Source organism: Panthera pardus, unplaced genomic scaffold, assembly GCF_024362965.1.
Source record: "Panthera pardus isolate Hobbes unplaced genomic scaffold, ASM2436296v1 HiC_scaffold_2, whole genome shotgun sequence".
Lineage (NCBI taxonomy): Eukaryota > Metazoa > Chordata > Mammalia > Carnivora > Felidae > Panthera > Panthera pardus.
The window spans coordinates 59,476,438-59,493,054 of record NW_026526765.1 but is presented as its reverse complement, the minus strand read 5'-3'; the positions used below and the strand labels follow the sequence as shown (position 1 = coordinate 59,493,054).

At 37.7% G+C, this 16,617-nt stretch overlaps 1 non-coding gene across 1 annotated transcript; it reads right to left on the bottom strand.

Annotated features, from left to right (window-relative positions):
• Positions 1 to 7,037: 7,037 nt before the first annotated feature.
• Positions 7,038 to 7,144, bottom strand: LOC128778422 (U6 spliceosomal RNA). Its single transcript, XR_008424012.1, has one exon. It is a non-coding gene; the product is annotated as a U6 spliceosomal RNA (small nuclear RNA).
• Between the last annotated feature and the right edge of the window lie 9,473 nt (positions 7,145 to 16,617).

Genomic DNA, 16,617 nt, shown 5'->3' with positions numbered 1-16,617 from the left:
TTCAAGATTGAGAAGCTATTCTAACTTGGTTGGAAGGTGCCTGGTTCAAGTTGAGATGATCGTCATAGGCTGTTTCTCCCATTTTAAGCCCACTGGATAGTTCAGGTGAGCAGGCAGCTTCAGCACCTGACTAACTAGAGTCAGACGGAGAGCCCACATCACTTCCTGGATAGTACTCTTGGACAAGGAACACTCTGAGAGGCAAATATGATAAAGGGGGTTTCTAGAGCCTATTTGGTTATGTGGGATCATTTGAACACTAGTTTCAGATCTCCTCCAAAAATTCATTTCATGCTGAGCAGCTTCTGAGGAAATGAAATCAATGTCTCTCTTCCTGCCATCCTCCTGCTATTTCTTTTCAAGTAGATGAATGGTTCCTAAAGGTTGAGGCTCCATTCATCCCTCGGGGTAACTTTGAAAGCTTTGTTAAGATCTGCAGGGAGTTTGGGAGAAGGATGAAGAATTAAGGACAAGGCTTAGGTAGAAGGAGACATTAGTAAGCTCTCTCACTTTCCTATTCCACTGAACTGCCCTCATGGAGATTTAAGATGATCCCTCAGCAGGTTAAACTGGGAGTTTAAATATACTACTTTTCACCCTAAGGAGGAAGACGCATCATATTGTTTCCAGTCTGCAGATCTTACCTTGTAGTGTGAAGATTACCTCGACAATGGGTACCTTCCTCTTTTTTATCATCATCACATCATTGCTGAGTACTATCAACAGAATCAAAATAATTGAAGTCTCACTTTACTCCCTTTATAATGGTAGAGCTGTATGACTAGAAGCCTGAACTCTGGAGCTTGATTCTTTAGCAGATTAGATTCTTTAGATTCAGAGAATGTACTCTTTACTAATGGATTACTTTAGGCAAATTACTTTGCCTAGTTCCTCTATCTATAAAATGGGCAGTCTCGGGGCGCCTGGGTGGCTCAGTCGGTTGATCATCTGACTTCAGCTCAGGTCATGATCTCACAGTTTGTGGGTTCGAGCCCCACGTCGGGCTCTGTGCTGACAGCTGGGAGCCTGGAGCCTGCTTCGAATTCTCTATCTCCCTCTCTCTCTGCCCCTCCCCCCGCTTGTGCTCTGTCTCTCTCTGTGTCTCAAAAATAAATAAAAATGTTTTAAAAAAAAATGGGCAGTCTAATTTATTTGGATTAAAATAATCAATACGTGTGGAGTACTTATAATTGTTCCTGGCACTTAGTAAATACTACATAAATATTTATTTTAAAATATCATAAAATAAAGCTCACAACCACACAGATTAACTGCTAGCTTGTTAAACTCTCATGAGAAATCTAGGAGAATGTTCAGTCTTTGAGTTTGGTGGTATTCCCTATCTTATATCTATTTTATTATGAGGTAGAGAGTAGAGAATACTTCTCTATGTTATTCTTGTCATCTTTCAGCTCATAAAAAAAAGCCTGGGTTATTAGCTGTGGCCTTCTAAGATGCTCTATGCACCATTGCTAATGTCAGTAGAGACACCTAACATCCCTTCTTGGGTACTATTTCATCTGTCTGCTCCTACGCTTTCTTAATCCTTTCAATTCCTTTGTTTCCCCCAAACTCCACTCTTTAGATTCTGCCTAATCATCTGCTCAGGCTGGAATAATACATCATTTGTATATGTCCCTTGCTTCCAACACTGCTTAAAAGTTGGAGGTTAGATCTTGAGAATAGAGGTAGGAAGACAAGAAGATGCCCTCACCGTGGTTTGGTCACAGAATGAGTCTCTCCATGACAATCAGACCTTTCATTCTATCAATATTACATGCTTGCTGGAGTATTTTTTTTTATTCAGCAACATGCTAAATTTTTTTCTCTGCCATTTATTTTCTTGGATTGTTATGTGTCAGCTTCCATGGCAAATCTATCCATCTCACTGTGAAATAATAAATAATAGCTGCCATTTATTGAACACCTACATGTACCGCACACAAACTATATTGACACTGTGTATGCCAAGATGCCTCAAAAGTAGGCAAGTGTTATTATTCTAAGTTAGAGTCAAAGAAATCAAGGATATAGGGACTCCTTCATCTACATAATGCTGCTTTTCAAAAGCTTAAAAAGGTGAGTCACTTTAAGCACCACAGGCACTAAAATATTTAAAGACTGCTTTAACCACATTTTAACATTTATTCTTTGAAACATCACAAGGAAGCATTCATTATCTTTCCCATTTTTTAAATAGGAAAACCAAATTTGAGAGGATTTAAAGGGCATGCCCTAGGTGACACAGCTAGTACAAAATTGGGACCAAAAGCCGGGTCTCCTGACATGAAATCCACATCCTGACCACTGCACCAGTTGTTGTCATTTCTTTGTGGCTTTTCTTAGTACAAGATTGGAGCCTGGCATGCTGTAGATTATCATCATATATTTTTTGAATAGATGAATGAAAAAGTAAAGCCTGTCTTTAGTCCCTTCTTCACCTCTTTTCCATGTACCCCCTAGATGGCTAATCTTAGTTAATACTTAGGAATTTCCAACCCTGTGGCTCTCAGGTAGCTTCCTGTTCCCTATGCCCATTAAGAACTTAGCCATTTTTGGGATGCCTGGGTGGCTCAGTCGGTTAAGCATCTGACTTCAGCTCAGGTCATGAACTCGAAGTTCATGGTTTTAAGCCCCACATTGGGCTCTGTGCTGACAGCTCAAAGCCTGAAGCCTGCTTTGGATTCTGTATCTCTCTATCTGTGCTTCCCCCACTCATATTCTCTCTCTCTCTCTCTCTCTCTCTCTCTCTCTCTCTCTCTCAAAATAAATAAACATTTAAAAAGTTTAAATAAAGAACTTAGCCATTTTTAAATCTCATTCTTTCTAGTTTGTAAGAACATAAACTATAAGACCAGTTAACATTGAGTGTGCACTATGCATTAGGTACTTACTTATATCCTTAAAGCAAATTTAAAGGATTTTGGATTATTATTTCCATTTACAGATGAAAAGACTTAAAAATTACATGAGTTAGCTAAAAAGTGTGGAACCTCGTATTCTATCCCAGATTTATCTGACTCCTGAAGTTGAAGGCCATACTTACTGAACTCTCCTGCCTCCACACAAACCTGACAGTGACTGACAAGAGTTTATTTTTTCGCTCATCCTTCCCAGATGACACTTGCATTTTAATAAGGTCTTTCAACACTTTATCCCAAAAGTTCTCAAAGTGCACTCCATGGGCCTCTGGGGTCCTTAAGAACCTTTCAGGAGGTCTACAAAATCACAACTATTTTCATAATAATACTAAGATGTTATCGGGCATTCTCACAGAGTTAACATTTGCACTGATGGTACAGAAGCAACTGTGGACATAACTGATGCCACTTTAGAGCAAATCAAGGCAGGATACTCAAGTATCATTGCATTCTTCAACACCACACACTCATGGGAAAGACAAAAAGGCAGTTTTCTTAAGAATATTTGTGATGAAGCTGTATTAGTACTTTTATTAAAATCCCAACCCTTGAGTATACATATTTTTAATATTTCCTGTGACAAAATGGGAAGCATACATAAAACAGTTTTGAGACATACCAAATTCTCAAGAAAAAGCACTTGTGAGATTTTTTGAGCTGTGAATTAAACCAGTCACTTTTTGCCATGGAACACCATCTTTTTTTTTTTGAAAAACTGACTGACAGACAAACTGGTTATTCAGACTTGAGTATCTTGGCAGATGTTTTCTCAAAAATGAACAAAGTGAGTCTGTCACTTAAAGGAAAATAACTGACAATATCTGATTTCAATGATAAAATTTGAGCTTTCAAAGTGAAAATTAGAATTAAAAAAATTTTTACCTGCTGCCATGAGCTTGACAAGTTTCCAATACTTAAAGATTTTTTCTGATAAGATCAGTGGTGTTATTAAGAGATGTGAGATTTTTTTTATATTGTATAATGAAATGTACCAACATTTAGCAGATCTGTATACCTCAGTGAATCAATATTTCCCAAATGATTAATGAATAATATTACAAAACCATGCATTGGTAAAAGATCTATTCAAAGTGCAGGACAAATCAATAGATTTTAATGTAATAGAGTATGTAAAGTTCATTGATATGGGGTCAGATTCCATACTACAACTAACCTGTTTTGATGTGATAAAAAAAAAAATAAAATCACCACAGTTATCTAAAAAGGCTATTGCAATACTCCTCCCTTGCTTAATTACATACTGTGTGAAGTGGGATTTTCTTCATAACCTTCATCCCAAATAACATATCACAACAGATTGAAAGCAGAAGCAGATCTTAGAATCCAGCTGCCTTCTATTAAGCCAGACATTAAAGAGATTTTCAAAAATGTAAAACAGCGACAGTCTTCTCAACCAAATATTTTTGTTTTGTAAAATATATTTATTTTTCAGAAAAATATTGTGTTAACTTAGGATAGTGTATTGTTATTTTAAAAAGAATTCATGAAGTTTAAAATTTTTCTCAGTTTTAATTTTCAATGTGATAAATATTGAGAGGTCTAAATCACATAAACAAAAGCTCTTTGGGAGCCTATATTATTCTTTTTTTAAACTTTTTAAAAAATTTATTTATTTATTTTGAGAGACAGAGATAGCAGGGGGAGGGCCAGAGAGAGGAAGAGAGACAGAATCCCAAGCAGGTTCTGCACTGGCAGCGCAAAGCCCCACTCAGGGCTCGAACTAACAAACTGTGAGATCACGACCTGAGCCTAAATCAAGACTTGGGACACTTAACCGACTGAGCCACCCATACGCCCGTATTATTTTTAAGAGTATAAATGAGATTTGAGATCAAAATGTTTGAGAACCATTGCTTTAACCCAAGGAAGTGATGATTAGGTATTTCTGACTGACCAGCGGGGTGGGCATTGAGCAGAAGGACTTGTTCTCTCTAAAAACCAAATGTACAATCTATGCATGTTCCTCTGAGAAAATTTGCTTCCAGGGAAGCCCCAGTCAAGATTTGGGTTACATTACCATTTCACAGTGCCAGTTAAATCTGTGCTCAGGCAAAAGCTCAGCGTGGCATGCATTTAATTCAGATCTTTTCATGGATCATGACCTTCAAACTATAGGAGTGAGTGAGGGAGGGAGTTTCTATGTAGTACCACTGGGAGGGTATCTTTCACCCCCAGTGTGAATCTTAGTCTGAGAACATTTCTTGGCGGGTCCTGAGAGTCTGTGTCTAATTAATCACCTTTTCAGACACTCAAGTGGATAGCCTTTGGGGCAGGAAGGGAGAAGCCTGGGAGGCAGAGCAGAATAAACATCTTAATCCAAATCAAGACCGAGGCCAGCTGTCCAGGCTGTTCTTGTGGCCACAGCTTGCAGGGCTACTGCCCACGGCTGCCTCTACTTTATTCTGCTTCCCCTTGAAAGTGCCTCCTTCCTTCTCCTTCCCACACAAGCAGCCAGTCCAGTGCATGAATTTGTGGGTTGGACTCTAATTGCTAGCTGTGCTGGGAAGCCCGCCTCCCTCTAATTCAGCCTTGACACAAATAGCTAGAAAGTTCACTTGCAAAGCCACAACTCCCACAGCAGTGCACCGAGGGGTTCCCTTCTAGAGAGAGGACTTCTATTCCATGCAAATCAACAGATACTTACCAAGCACCTATTTGGTACTTAGCACGTCCTGTGAAGAATGAATCCAAAAAACGTATTTGACAAAATCATAGTAGCTTGGAGTTCCCAGTCTTCTCATCACAGTTCTACCCTCACACAGTGCCCACCAGCTTCCACTTGGACTACTTCAGTGATGAAGACCTGGCCACCTCTTGTAGCATTTTTAGAGAGCTATAGTTGGTAGATAATTCTTTCTGCTGCTCTGGGAGAGCCAGCATAGCACAGTGGTTAAGCCACATAGACCTGGGTCTTAATCCTATCTCAGTCATTTATGATCTTGAGCAAGTTTGCTTTATCTATCTATGCCTCAGTGTCCTTATCTGTAAAAGGGAATAGCAAAACCCATCACAAGCCATTGTGGTATTGAAATAAAGTATGCTTGTAAAATGTATTGCCCAGGTCCTGGTACAACTTAAGTGTTTATTAAGCCAGTTCCACCATTTAATTACCTTTGACCTTTAGCAAATTTGGTAATTCAGGTTTTTTTGTAAATGAAATTGTACCTACATCATAGGGTTGTCAGGATTCATCCCTGATTAAGAACTTAATGGTTTTAGGACCTTGGGCAAGTAATTTTAATTTTTTCAGCTTGGATTTTTTTTAAATCTGTAAATAGAGGTAGCAGTGCTTGTTACTTAAAGGGGTTTGTGAGAAATAAAGTATATAAGGTACATATTAGCTTTGTGCTTGGTAAACAGTAGGTTTCATTGTCATTCACTTCCATCACTTTGCCCTGAGAGATGTCTCCCTTGCATGGTCTGTGGTCCACTATTTGGATCTACAAAGACTAAGTCAAATCTTTCTTCTAGTTGGACCTTTCATTATGTTTCCCACATGTTTTCTTTCCTCTGGTATAGACTTCCCCAGTATCTCCAAGGCATTTCTTGCATAAGATTTTGAGCTTTTCACTACCCTGGGAATGTTTCCCAGATGGCCTTTGGTTTGTCAAGGTTCTTTTCAAAATATGATGTTTAGATTTTTTTTAACGTTTATTTTTTTCTGAGAGATAGAGAGGATAGAGCATGAGTGGGGGAGGGGCAGAGAGAGAGGGAGACACAGAATCTGAAGCAGGATCCAGCCTCTGAGCTGTCAGCACACAGCCTGACACGGGGCTTGAACTCACGACCATGAGATCATGACCTGAGCTGAAGTTGGTCGCCCAGCCAACTGAGCCACCCAGGCACTCCTGATGTTTAGATTTAAATGTGAAATTCCAGGTGAAGATTGATCAGCCCAGAACACTTTGAGACCATCATCTTCATTGTGTATGATGCTGAATTTTTTTTTTGAATGGAGCCAAGTTTAAGTGAAAGATATGCCAAATTATCGATTCATATTGAGCTTGTAATCAACTTAAATCATAGAATTGTTTTCATATTTTCTGCTGTTAAACCATGTATCCCCAATTCTCTACTCGTGACGTATAATAAAAAAAAAAATTGGAACACTTCACAAATTTGTGTGTCATGATTGCACAGGGGCCACATTAACCTTCTCTGTATCATTCCAATATCAGTATATGTGCTGTTGAAGTGAGCATGTTTAATTTTTTAAATCATAAATATGGGATTTCTTTTTTTCTTGATCTCTGGTTAAATTGGTTTCAATATTTTGACTCACTATTCTTATCTATTTATTTTAAAATGACTTTGGATTTTGATGTCCAGCATATTGCCCACTTGTTGCACTCTCTGTTTTCATATTTAATCAGAATTCCCTTTATTTAAGTTAATTAAACTGTTGAAGAAGATAGGCCACTCCGGAGCTCTATGGGGTGAAAGAGTGTACCCCATCCCCAACCAGGTGAATTTTGATGAACATTATGGAGGTCTGGTCAATTAAATGCTATAAACTCTCCATACTGTAATATCATTCAGTTCTTAGTTCTTTATCATTTCATATAATCTGTGCTTAAGAAATGAAGAAATGAAGTTATCTCCCTCCTCCATGGCATAGGGGAAAGCATATAGCCAAGAACAGGATTCATATCTTTGTTCTTTAACATACTTGTTGGGTGTCATATGAAAAATCACTTAAATTTACCCTGGATGTTCTCATATGCAAAAAAAGATAACACTGTTACATTTTGCACTGCTTACTGAGAAAATTAAGAATGGTAATAATTAGAATAAGTTCTCCATGAAATGAAGATATTGTTTATTTCAGTAACTGGATCGGGAAACAGATCATCTTTTATTATTGTATATGTTTTAAACATGCAGATGAAGAAAAGAGGCTCAGAGAAGAAAGGTATCACCAATATTCAAACTCATATCTGTTTTGCTTAAAAATATATTATCTTTCCATAATGCTATGGTACTTCACTGAGAATTACCTGTTTAAAGTGCTTTGTATTTTAAAGTCCCAGATTAATATGAATTGTTGTTATAATTTAGTTTACCAGTTAGAAAAGACAGTTAGGTTCATTTAGCATAATTTATCCTTTGTGAATGCAAGTAGCCTCTTGATGATTACAGATTCACCTTTTGTATACTCACAAATCACCTTTCAATAATTATTGTTGCTAGTTGTTTACTTTAGACACAATAAGGAGTTTATAAATTCTAGAATCATCCCTTCTTTTTCAGAAAAAATCTGACTATTTATCCTTCTCCAGGTTTCTGGTACTTCTGACATTGAGAAATATGCTATGTTATTGTATGTGTGTGCGTGCGTGTGTGTGTGTATGTGTGTGTGTTTTCTACAAACTGCTTACATGTAACTGTGGAGTTGCACAAAACGTAGTCAGGTATTAAAATGAATAACAGAAGGGCTCTGGGGTGGCTCAGTCGGTTAAGCATCAGACTCTTGATTTCGGCTCTGGTCCTGATCTCATGGTTCAGTTCATGAGATCGAGCCCTGTACAAGGCTCAGTTGTGGACAGTGTGGAGCCTGCTTCAGATTCTCTCTCTCTGCCCCTCCCCTGCTTGCACGTGTGCACTCTGTCTCCCAAACTAAAATTGAAACTAAAACTAAAACTAAAACTAAACTGAATAACAGAAATAGAGAATTATCCTAGATGATCAAGAAAGTGAACAGTGTGAATTGCAAGTATCAGCAAAGACCTCATAGTAAGGACTGTAATTCTAGACTCCAAAAGATCAGTCCTTCATTTTTGAATTTTCCCTGATCAAGCAAGGAAGCATTGATTGTGTTCCTTGGAGATTTCAAGAATCTGTTTATACTTTCCTGTGCTTTTTGGGCTCCTTCTGTCTGCATTGGTACCCAGAAGCAGTGCTGACTGTCAGAGCTGTCTGGTTCACTCCTCTCAGCCTGTGGTCCATGAACTGAGATACACTGAGCTGAGGGAACCATCAGAAGAGTCTGGGGGAAAACTTGTGTTGACTGAAAAGCAGGGGGTAGTTATTGCCCACAATGTGAGAAGATGGAGCTGCAACCAGCCCAGGCAGTTTTGCCCAAAATCTGTAGGTTTGTAATTTATTTATATTATAAACATGTATCTAACACTTACTCTATACTGGGCACTGGGCTAAATGTTGGAGATAAAAAATCAAGCCAAATGTGTCTTCTAGGAAGTTTCTCATAGACGATGAAAATTGAACTTCTTAGTTGAGTTTTGAAGAGACACTAGCTATTAGTTGGATGAAAATGTTAACAGAGGTAAGGTATACCAGAGAGTGAAAACAGGTCAGGGGAAGCAAGTAGAAAAGCATGAAATAACCTGTCAAATCTGGGAAACTGAAAATGCTTCTGGATGACTAGACAATACATTGACTGTGAAGAAGTGATGGGGGCAAAGTTGGAGGAGTGGTCAGGAGCCAGATGATGAAGAATTTTTGTTGCTAAATCTTATCCTAAAAGCTGTGGTGGCCTACTGAAGGAATTTAATCAGCATAATAAAATGATTAAAGCTATGCTTTTGGAAGATGTCTTTTATGAGATGTGTAGAGAGTAAATGGGAAAAGAACCATTTTGAAACCCAGAAAGTCTAGTTAGGAGACTATGGGAGTAATCAGATTAGAAACTATGGCTACTGACTAGAGCAGTGGCCATTAGTGGGAGTCAAGTAGAAGGAACAAATGCAAATGATATTAAAGGATGTATAATTTGCATCCTTGGGTGTTAAGAGGGACGACATGGGAAGAAAGGGATAATAATACAGTGAAGAGTCTGGGTTAATTCTCACATTTCCTATATGGCTCAATGCATTGATTATGATTCCTTTCATTGAGATAGGGTATGAAGCAGGAGGATCAAGTTTTGGGTGGTCAGATGATGAATTCAGTCTTTGACATGTTAAGATTTGGGTCTACAGGATTTCTAAGGAGATATTTCAGTTGGAAGTTTTATATAAGAATCTGAAGCTCATTTAAAAAAAGGGAGGAGAAAGAAATTCATCAATATATAAAAATGGTGGTTTGAAGCCATGGATTGACATGGAAGGAGGAGATACCAATAACCATTATTTTGGAAGATCTGTCCAAACATATACTTCTTGCCATTTGCAATGATGTGGATGGAGCTAGAGTGAATTATGCTAAGCAAAATAAGTCAGTCAGAGAAAGACACATACCACATGATTTCACTCATATGTGGAATTTAAGAAACAAAACATATGGAAAAGGAGGGGGAAGAGAAAGGGAAATAAGTGATGAGAGGCTCTTAAAGGTAGAGAACAAACTGAGGGTTGATGGAGGGAGGTGAGTGGGGGATGGGCCAGATATATGATGGATATTAAGGAGGGCACTTATTACAATGAGCACTGGGTGTTGTATGTAATTGATGAATCACTGAATTCTACTCCTGAAACCAATATTGCACTCTATATTAACTAGCTAGAATTTAAATACAATTTTGGAAGGAAAAAAAAAAAAAAAAACCATGCACTTCTTCTCTAAGAACTCTCCCTCACCTGATCCACAGGTGGACATATTTGAACTGTGTGACTTTGCCATACTGTCCTAATAGTCATAACTGGTGGGTCCAAACTGGACTAATCAGAATATGTCATCTAGGGGATCTGACATTGAAACATCCTTGCACAATATCTCTGCATGTTGTTTGGCTGGGGAAATGTAAATGCAGGAAGTATGGGGCAACCATATTTGGCTATGAAAAAGCTAAACAAGTTAAGTTGAGAGGAATGGAGGCAAGCCTGGGGAGGTAAGAGAGAGAAGTTCCCTATTGCCTAATGGTTTTTGAGACTCTGAAAACTCTTCAAGAAGCCTTGGTTCCTGGAAATACCCCAAAAATTCTTCCAATAAATTCCAGTCCACCCCCTCAAACACCCTTTAATCTTGTATGGAATGAACATGTTACTTACGAACAGAGGGAGAATTAGACTATAACTACTTTGAAAGCCTTAATGAAAGTATGAATCTAGGCAGTAAATAGTGATAGCTGCTAACAAAACAAAAACTAAACAATCAAATGTTATGTGTCTCCTAGGTAAAATTGGACAGCATTACTTATGGTGAATCACTGCTAGAAAATCAACCTTGGGTCTGATCAAGTCTCTAAATCTAACTAACAGTTTACAGGAAATATAGGGTTAGAGGAGCATGTTAAACTCTACCATGGGGATAAAACTGGTAAAACCTAGACAGTGGCAAGCATTACTAAATTATCTTACTTTTTTCATGCAAAAAAAGAGATGGGAAGAGGTGGAAAGGTGATCCAAAAAGTTAAATGAGAGTTAAGGGACACATGAATCAATTTTAATATATAGACCTGATTTTGATCTTGAGTCAGATTTTTTAACTAAAGAAATTTTTTCACTGGACATTTTATTATATTAAGGAATTATTTTAATTATGATGATATTATGACTATTTTTAAATAGTCTTACACCCTTTGAGATACATACACAAATAGTAACAGATGAAAAATATATTTTTTTGGATTTCCCTCAAAATTATTAGAATGTGGCAGAGCTAAGCAAGGAGTATAGATGAATCAAATTGGTCCTGGAGTAGATAATAATTGACACTGAGGGTTCACTATATTATTCTACTTTTTATGTGTTTGAAATTTATAACAACATAACAAAAAGTTGGTTGCTTTTTTAATAATAGCTTGACATACCCAGGAATTGACATCTGAATATCAATGTAATATACACTATCAATAAAGGATAAAACCCACATGATCCTTTCAATAGATGAGAAAAAGCATTTGACAAAATCAACACCCCTTCATAAACACACACACACACACACACACACACACACACACACACACAAACTTACCAAACTAGAAATATAAAGGGACTTTCTCAACTTAATAAAGGTTGTCTACTAAAAAAAACCCAATAAATACGATACTTCATTGCGAAAGACTCAATGCTTTCACTCTAAGATCAAGAACAAGACCAGGATGCCTGCTTTTGCTGTTTATTTAACATTCTGCTAGAAGTTCTAACCAGCACAATTAGACAAGAAAATTAAATAGACATTTAATTTAAATTTTAAAATAAGAAATATTTAAGTTTAAAAAGACATTTAAGTTTTAAAGGAAGAAATAGAACAATCTCTATTTATAGATGATATGACCTTCTATGCAGGAAATCCTAAAGAATCCACTAAAAAACTATTAGAATAATAAATAAGTTCACTAAAGGTTCAAGACATAAGATCAATATACAAAAATCAATTGCATTTCTATACATTAGCAATGAACAATCTGAAAATGAAATTAAGAAAACAATTGTATTTATATTAGTATCAAAAAGAATAATAGAGGGGTGCCTGGGTGGCTCAGTCAGTTAAGTGTCTGACTTCAGCTCAGGTCATGATCTCACAGTTTGTGAGTTTGAGCCCCACATCAGGTTCTCAGATGTCAGCACAGAGCCACTTTGGATCCTCTGTCTTCTTCTCTGTGCCCCGCTCCTGTTTGCTCACGTTCTCTTTCTCTCAAAAATAAACACTTAAAAAATAATAAATGGAATCCAAAAAATAACACACTTAACAACTGATTTAACAAAATACTACAAAACTTATAATCTAGGGGCCCCTGGGTGGCTTAGTCAGCTAAGTGTCCAACTTTGGCTCAGATTGTGATCTCAGGGTCCGTAGGTTTGAGCTCTGCGTTGTGCTCTGTGCTGACACCTCAGAGCCTGGAGCCTGTTTCCGATTCTGTGTCTCCCTCTGTTTCTGCCCCTCCCTCCCTCATGCTCTGTCTCTCTCTCTCTCTTAAAAAATAAATAAACATTAAAAATTTTTAAATAAAAATAAAAAACTTACAATCTGAAAACCATAAAACATTGATGAAAGAAACTAAAGAACTGAATAAATGGAAAGAAATGTCATGTTCATGAATCAGAGGCTTAATATTGTTACGATAACAGTATGTCCCCAAATGATTGACAGATTCAATGTAATTACTATTCAGATCCCAGTTTGCATCTTTTCAGAAATTAACAAGCTCATATAGAAGTACAAGGGAATAAGCATGGCCAAAACAGTTTTGAAAAAGAACAATGTTGGAGGACTCATGCTTTCTGATTTTAAAATTTTGTACAATGCTAAGCGAAATAAGTCAGAAAAAGATAAATATATGATTTCATTCATGTGGAATTTAAGAAAGAAAACAGATGAATATTGGGGAAGAGAAAGAAAAGTAAGATAAAAACAGAGAGGGAGGCAAACCATAAGAGATTCTTAAATACAGAGAACAAACTGAGAGTTGCTGGAGGGGTGTTGGGTGGGGGGGATGGGCTAAATGGGTGATGGGCATTAAGGAGAGCACTTGTTGGGATGAGGAAGCACTGGGTGTTATATGTAAGTGATGGATCACTAAATTCTTCCTGAAATCATTATTACAGTATATGTTAACTAACTTGGAATTAAATACAATTTAAAAATTAAAAAAAAAGCAGTACATATCTATGCTAATCAAAACAATGTCATACTGGCATAATGATAGACATATAACTCAATGGAATAGAATTGAAAGTCCTGGAATAAGACTCTCACTTTCAAGAATGGAAAGTTCTTTTTCTACTAAACAGTGATGACTATAAGAACAGAGTGGTTGCTTTTTACCAGGGGAGAGGGAAATGTAGGCCATTTGGCCCTACTTAATTTTGATGGCTTTAATATATAGGTCATTAGAAAAAACGTAAAGTCTTGTGCATATGTAAAACAGTTCATAAAAATCAGAAGACACAGAAAAAAAAGGAGAGAAGACACTAATTACAACTACAATGGTGATGCCAATTACAGCCAACATTTATATAACATTTACTAAATGCCACTCCTATTTCCAAATATTTTAAATTTATTAAGTCATTTAGTACTCACAAAAATTATAACTACCATTATTATTCTCATTATGTAGATGAGAAAACTGAAGCACTAAGTGTTTGTATAACTTACCCACAATCAGAGAGTTGGAAGTGTTAAGACAGGGGTACTCAACACTGACTGCACATAAGAATCATGTCAGGAGCTTGTAAAACACTTAATGATCTACCCATACCTCAGACCAATTAATTCAGACCCTGGTGGGTTTTTAAATCTCCCAGATGATTTCAATGTGCAGCCAAGGCTAAGAACCACTGTATTAAGGCCCAGTTCTTACCCAATGACCAGAGTAAGAGGCCAACTCACCTAATATTACAGCATCCTCTGGGTTTAAAGACTGAGTTTTCAGAAGGTAGTTCCTAGAGCATTGCATGAACATTGAAATGCAAGTGAATTGAAAATTGTCATGTCTCCATCAAGACCTTGGATCTGTGTTTTAACTGTCCTACAAGGTAATTCTGATGCTTATTCAAGTTTGGGAACCAGTAATATAAGGATTAGGACAAGTTTCTCCTCCTGTCTTATATCATGGCCTAGGAGACCAAAAATCTGAATTTAATGCAGAGTTTTGTCTGTAGATGTTTATCCACCAGCAAGTGTTTTGACCATGAAGTCCTCAGATTTCTTCAGTTGTGAAGAGAAAGACAAAATCTCTTTCTTTTTAAAATTTTTTTAATGTTCTTCTTTTTTTTTTGAGAGAGACAGAGTGCTAGCGGGGGAGAGAGGGAGACAGAATCTGAAGCAGGCTCCAGGCTCTGAGCTGTCTGCACAGAGCCTGACATGGAGCTTGAACTCACTGACTGTGAGATCATGACCTGAGCCAAAGTCGGACACTTAACTGACTGAGCCACCCAGGCTCCCCTGAAGGACAAAATTTCTAAGATAGTCTCTGAGGTTAAAAGTCTGCATTCAGATAATTCTTCCATACGTTTCAGAACTGATTCAAGTTCCCTGGTGGAAGGAGATTTTCCTAAACCATAAACAAATGTATAGCAAAGTGATTAAGAGCATGGCCTCCTGGCTCTATCTAGGTTTGAATACCATTTCTACTTCTTCCTATCTGATCTTAGAAAAGTTTTTAAATCTGTGAGCCTCAGTCTTTATTATAAAGTTGGATTCCTATTCATACTTAGGCTTGTATCAAGGGTTAAAAAAAAAGTGCTTATAGAACACTTAACATCAACTCAGGCACACAGTGAGCTCTCAATAAATGAAAGCTATACTTATATTTATAATTATTTTTTCATACTGGTTATTGCACAAAATTTGAATTTCAATATTGTCCCTATTTCCAGGCATACTTCAGAGGCAGGTATGAAATGAGAAAGCTTTGGAAATTAGAAGAGAAAGTGACTGTAGAGGACATGGGGCTATGAGCAGAGATTATATAACAAGAATGAAATCCTAGGATCATTTAGTCTTACAGCTGCCTCATGTAGGCCTCAGTCTTAGCTGACAGTTAAGACAGGGACCTTAACTGTCTTCTAGATCAACCTTCCAACCCTGTGGATCTGGGGAAAGAGGCCATGTTAGAGTAGAGTCTTGGCCTTGGAGGGGCATCAATTTATGAAGCCTTAATGGGTGGGGTCCTATTAATGGATGTGACTGGGATTGGGTTCCTCCAGAGGCTTTCAGCCTACAAATAGACTACTTTTAATTCAAAGTGAAAAGAAAAGCCAATGTAGGAGACAGAAGATTTTGTATTGAGGAAGACCCACATTGTCTTAACCATCAAACCAAAATTTAAGTGTCTTCTCAGCTCACCAGAATGGCTCCTGGAAGTATTGCACCTTGCATACTGACACGTGTTTCACCTATCAGAAAATTCTATGTCAGACACCTACAAGATTTACCACCTGTGCTACAAAATTCCCAGTATCTTTCCAGTGCTAAATACTAATTTTACACACACATGAGATGAAGGCCAGTGAGAGGGGAGGATGCAGAATGGAATTAAGGTTGAAAGAGTAACACAGGGCTGAGGAGGGCACTGGAAGGTTTTCTTGGCTATGAGAAAGCAGAGTGGGGTGCTGATACCTGAGGCCAGAGGCATGAGAAGGAATTGTCAGGTGTAGAAAGCAGATGTGAGAGAGTGTTGAGGGCAAACTGTACTCTCTTAACAATCATGTATTTTTGATCCCTGGTCTGTGATAGTCTGCTACTTTATCAAAAGCAGAGGAGGGTGGAAAGTAAAAGACCCTGAATCACTGTAGCAATATAGGTCTTCTGGGAAACAGCCTCTAATAGTTTTCTGGGGCTGCTTAAACAAAATTCAGAGGCTAGAAGTCCAAAACCAAGGTGTTAGCAGGGTTGGTACCTTCTAAGTTCTGTGAGGGAGAATTTGTTTCATGCCTCTCCTAGCTTCTGATGGCCTCAGGCATTCCTTGGCTTACAGATGGTATTCTCCCTGGGACTTCACATTTCCTCCTTCTGTATATGTCTGTCTCTGTGTCCAAATTTCCCCTTTCATAAGGACACAGTCATATTAGATTATGGCCCACCATAATGACCTTATATTAATTTGACCATCTGCAAAGACCCATGATTTCTAAATAAGGTCACATCCATAGTTACTAGGGGTTAGGACTTCAATACCGTTTGGACAGAAACACAGTTCAAACCATAACATAGCCCATGCTCTGCTCCCATCTTCTGGTTAACATGAGGCCTACAGAAACTTCCCTTGGTCACTAGATTTCTTGAGTCCAGTTTTCTATCTCTAATTCAGGGCTGCATGTCTTTCAGGCAC